Raw genomic sequence first — 6,000 nt, forward strand, 5'->3', positions numbered from 1 at the left:
ATAATTAAAGCTGCAAGCAGCGATGGCCGGGCCCTCGCACCCCTTGCAAGCCGCAGGGGAGTCCTCCTATGTCCTCTCCTCTCTCCTGCTCTTCTCCCCAGAGAAGCACAGCAGTATACAGCAACAGAAAAGACATGGCCCCCTCCCAGCAGGGGGCGCTATGAGTGTATCATCATATGAGCATATAAATGAGTTGAGAGTGTGAAGGTCATCCTGATTATCTGTGCAGAGCAAACATGTAATTTGGTTTAATGGACAGTGTGTTATTTGTAAGTTACTTTAGTGTTGTTTAGAGTTTGTGTAGACATTTCAATGGTGTTATTTTCAGCCACATATGTTAAGAATACCACAATGTCCTTGGTTAAATATATCCTGGTATTTGTGGATATATATATATATATATATATATATGAAAAAGTTAACTTTAATGGACATTTGTAATTTGAGTGAGTTGTGTTTATGTGACTACATGTGTAATGTGGTTACAAGAATGCTGCACGTTAAGAAAAAGTATCATGAAGTTTGTCAGAGGATAACTCACGCACTCAGTGTTCAGTTTGAGAGATGTTGATGAAGCAGGTTAATGGAGCTTGTTGTTAAGTTAGACATTGTTTTTCCAAGCATTGTATAATTTGTATTTTAACAAATTAAGTAAGGTTTCTTTCCAGCAGCCCTAATCTCATCTGCTCTCCAGATACACAGAGACATACACATGTACAAAAGACATGTCTTCTCCCCCAGTAGGTGCTGTATGTGTGTAGCATAATATGAGAATGTCACTGTGTTCTCTCTTGTATGCTGATCAGTTTGTCCCTCTTCATCTGGTCTGCTTTCCAGTGAACTACATGAAAAATACACATAACTACATGAAAAATAGACATATTTGATATTCCCAGTAGATAACAGATACACTATTTGTGTATCATGATATAAGTACATCAGTCTGTTCTGAATCACATAATCAACATCACTGTGAAGTTTGATCCACATTGGATTAAGTATGTGAGAGATACAGGCACAAATACATCCATTTCCTGTGTGTTGGCGAAAGGTCAATTTTGCGCCAAGGCCAGACCATGTAAGCCAGACCAAAGCTTTTGACAACTTTTAGTCATGAAGACCTTAAGAGCAAACAGAGCAATTTTTAGCATGATCAGACCATTCTCCTAGGATGAGTTCGTTAAAGTACAAGTTGTGCATTTTTCCAAAAATGGCGGTTTTCCTGTACATCGTAAAACTTTCCTCCAAGAGACTTTTGATCTTGTATGGACGTGATGCATCTGTGTACTGAATTTCAAATCTGTGGGTCTTACTTGGAATATTTCCACACTCTAGGGGACACTACAGAGCCGTTTGGCTGTGCTCGGTCGCACGGAAATTGTCAAACAGGAACCTTCATCTGGGAAAATTCTGGGCGAAGTTTGGTGAGTTTTTGAGCACATTCAGGGGGTCAAATTAGCCAACAAAGGCTCAAAATGACATAAAAAAAACATCATAGTATAGTAAGGCGTCAAAATTGGCCAAAAAAAGTCAAAAAATTTTTTGACCTCAAAATGTCATAAAAAACGTCATAGTATGGCATGGCGTCAAAAATGGCCAAAAAAAGTCAAAAATTTTTTTGATCTCAGAATGTCATAAAAAACGTCATAGTATAGTATGGCGTCAAAATCAAAAAAATTTTTGACCTCAAAATGTCATAAAAAAACGTCTTAGTATGGTATGGCGTCAAAAATGGAAAAAAAAAGTCAAAAAATTTTTTGACCTCAAAATGTCATAAAAAACATCATAGTATAGTAAGGCGTCAAAATCGGGCAAAAAAAGTCAAAAATTTTTTTGATCTCAGAATGTCATAAAAAACGTCATAGTATGGTATGGCGTCAAAAATGGCCAAAAAAAAGTCAAAAAAATTTTTTGACCTCAAAATGTCATAAAAAACGTCATAGTATGGTATGGCGTCAAAAATGGCCAAAAAAAAGTCAAAAAAATTTTTTGACCTCAAAATGTCATAAAAAACGTCATAGTATGGCATGGCGTCAAAAATGGCCAAAAAAAGTCAAAAAAAATTTTGACCTCAAAATGTCATAAAAAACGTCATAGTATGGCATGGCGACAAAATCGGGCAAAAAAAGTCAAAAAAATTTTTGACCTCAAAATGTCATAAAAAACGTCATAGTATGGCATGGCGACAAAATCGGGCAAAAAAAGTCAAAAGAATTTTTGACCTCAAAATGTCATAAAAAACGTCATAGTATAGTATGGCGTCAAAATCAAAAAAATTTTTGACCTCAAAATGTCATAAAAAACGTCATAGTATAGTATGGCGTCAAAAATGGCAAAAAAAAGTCAAAATTTTTTTTGACCTCAAAATGTCATAAAAAACGCCATAGTATAGTATGGTGTCAAAAACGGCCAAAAAAAGTCAAAAAAATTTTTGACCTCAAAATGTCATAAAAAACGTCATAGTATAGTATGGCGTCAAAAATGGCCCAAAAAAAGTCAAAAAATTTTTTGACCTCAAAATGTCATAAAAAACGTCATAGTATAGTATGGCGTCAAAATCGGGTAAAAAAAGTCACTTTTTTTTTTACCTCAAAATGTCATAAAAAACGTCATAGTATAGTATGGCGTCAAAATCGGGCAAAAAAAGTCACTTTTTTTTTTACCTCAAAATGTCATAAAAAACGTCATAGTATAGTAAGGTGTTTTATTCGGCCAAAAAAAGTCAAAAAATTTTTTGACCTCAAAATGTCATAAAAAACGTCATAGTATAGTATGGCGTCAAAATCGGCCAAAAAAAGTCAAAAAAATTTTTGACCTCAAAATGTCATAAAAAACATCATAGTATAGTATGGCGTTTTTTTCGGGCAAAAAAACTCAAAAAAATTTTTGACCTCAAAATGTCATAAAAAACATCATAGTATAGTATGGCGTTTTTTTCGGGCAAAAAAAGTCAAAAAATTTTTTGACCTCAAAATGTCATAAAAAACGTCATGGTATAGTATGGCGTTTTTTTCAGGCAAAAAAAGTCAACATTTTTTTTGACCTCAAAATGTCATAAAAAACGTCATAGTATAGTATGGCGTCAAAATCGGACAAAAAAAGTCAAAAAAATTTTTGACCTCTAAATGTCATAAAAAACGTCATAGTATGGCATGGCGTCAAAAATGGCCAAAAAAAGTCAAAAATTTTTTTGATCTCAGAATGTCATAAAAAACGTCATAGTATAGTATGGCGTCAAAATCAAAAAAATTTTTGACCTCAAAATGTCATAAAAAAACGTCTTAGTATGGTATGGCGTCAAAAATGGAAAAAAAAAGTCAAAAAATTTTTTGACCTCAAAATGTCATAAAAAACATCATAGTATAGTAAGGCGTCAAAATCGGGCAAAAAAAGTCAAAAATTTTTTTGATCTCAGAATGTCATAAAAAACGTCATAGTATGGTATGGCGTCAAAAATGGCCAAAAAAAAGTCAAAAAAATTTTTTGACCTCAAAATGTCATAAAAAACGTCATAGTATGGTATGGCGTCAAAAATGGCCAAAAAAAAGTCAAAAAAATTTTTTGACCTCAAAATGTCATAAAAAACGTCATAGTATGGCATGGCGTCAAAAATGGCCAAAATAAGTCAAAAAAAATTTTGACCTCAAAATGTCATAAAAAACGTCATAGTATGGCATGGCGACAAAATCGGGCAAAAAAAGTCAAAAAATTTTTTGACCTCAAAATGTCATAAAAAACGTCATAGTATGGCATGGCGACAAAATCGGGCAAAAAAAGTCAAAAGAATTTTTGACCTCAAAATGTCATAAAAAACGTCATAGTATAGTATGGCGTCAAAATCAAAAAAATTTTTGACCTCAAAATGTCATAAAAAACGTCATAGTATAGTATGGCGTCAAAAATGGCAAAAAAAAGTCAAAATTTTTTTTGACCTCAAAATGTCATAAAAAACGCCATAGTATAGTATGGTGTCAAAAACGGCCAAAAAAAGTCAAAAAAAATTTTGACCTCAAAATGTCATAAAAAACGTCATAGTATAGTATGGCGTCAAAAATGGCCCAAAAAAATTCAAAAAATTTTTTGACCTCAAAATGTCATAAAAAACATCATAGTATAGTATGGCGTCAAAATCGGGCAAAAAAAGTCACTTTTTTTTTTACCTCAAAATGTCATAAAAAACGTCATAGTATAGTAAGGCGTTTTATTCGGCCAAAAAAAGTCAAAAAATTTTTTCACCTCAAAATGTCATAAAAAACGTCATAGTATAGTATGGCGTCAAAATCGGGCAAAAAAAGTCAAAAAATTTTTTGACCTCAAAATGTCATAAAAAATATCATAGTATAGTATGGCGTTTTTTTCGGGCAAAAAAAGTCAAAAAATTTTTTGACCTCAGAATGTCATAAAAAACATCATAGTATAGTATGGCGTTTTTTTCGGGCAAAAAAAGTCAAAAAATTTTTTGAACCTCAAAATGTCATAAAAAACGTCATAGTATAGTAAGGCGTCAAAATCGGACAAAAAAAGTCAAAAAATTTTTTGACCTCAAAATGTCATAAAAAACGTCATAGTATAGTATGGCGTCAAAATCGGACAAAAAAAGTCAAAAGATTTTTTGACCTCAAAATGTCATAAAAAACGTCATAGTATAGTAAGGCATCAAAATTGGACAAAAAAAGTCAAAAATTTTTTTGACCTCAAAATGTCATAAAAAACGTCATAGTATATTATGGCGTTTTTTTCAGGCAAAAAAAGTCAAAAAATTTTTTGACCTCAAAATGTCATAAAAAACGTCATAGGCGTTTTTTTCGGCCAAAAAAAGTCAAAAAATTTTTTGACCTCAAAATGTCATAAAAAACGTCATAGTATAGTAAGGCGTTTTTTTCGGGCAAAAAAAGTCAAAAAATTTTTTGACCTCAAAATGTCATAAAAAACGTCATAGTATAGTAAGGCGTTTTTTTCGGGCAAAAAAAGTCAAAATTTTTTTGACCTCAAAATGTCATAAAAAACGTTATAGTATAGTAAGGCGTCAAAATCGGCCAAAAAAAGTCAAAAAATTTTTTGACCTCAAAATGTCATAAAAAACGTCATAGTATAGTATGGCGTTTTTTTCAGGCAAAAAAAGTCAAAATATTTTTTGACCTCAAAATGTCATAAAAAACGTCATAGTATAGTAAGGCGTCAAAATCGGCCAAAAAAAGTCAAAAAATTTTTTGACCTCAAAATGTCATAAAAAACGTCATAGTATAGTATGGCGTCAAAATCGGACAAAAAAAGTCTAAAATTTTTTGACCTCAAAATGTCATAAAAAACGTCATAGTATAGTAAGGCGTCAAAATCGGACAAAAAAAGTCCAAAAATTTTTTGACCTCAAAATGTCATAAAAAACGTCATAGTATAGTAAGGCGTCAAAATCGGGTAAAAAAAGTCAAAAAATTTTTTGACCTCAAAATGTCATAAAAAACGTCATAGTATAGTAAGGCGTCAAAATCGGGTAAAAAAAGTCAAAAAATTTTTTGACCTCAAAATGTCATAAAAAACGTCATAGTATAGTAAGGCGTCAAAATCGGACAAAAAAAGTCAAAAAATTTTTTGACCTCAAAATGTCATAAAAAACGTCATAGTATAGTAAGGCGTCAAAATCGGCCAAAAAAAGTCAAAAAATTTTTTGAACCTCAAAATGTCATAAAAAAACGTCATAGTATAGTAAGGCGTTTTTTTCGGGCAAAAAAAGTCCAAAAATTTTTTGACCTCAAAATGTCATAAAAAACGTCATAGTATAGTAAGGCGTTTTTTTCGGGCAAAAAAAGTCAAAAAAATTTTTGACCTCAAAATGTCATAAAAAACGTCATAGTATAGTAAGGCGTCAAAATCGGCCAAAAAAAGTCAAAAATTTTTTTGACCTCAAAATGTCATAAAAAACGTCATAGTATAGTAAGGCGTTTTTTTTCGGCCAAAAAAAGTCAAAATTTTTTTTGACCTCAAAATGTCATAAAAAACGTC

Source organism: Toxotes jaculatrix, chromosome 10, assembly GCF_017976425.1.
Source record: "Toxotes jaculatrix isolate fToxJac2 chromosome 10, fToxJac2.pri, whole genome shotgun sequence".
In the NCBI taxonomy this organism is placed as follows: Eukaryota; Metazoa; Chordata; class Actinopteri; family Toxotidae; genus Toxotes; species Toxotes jaculatrix.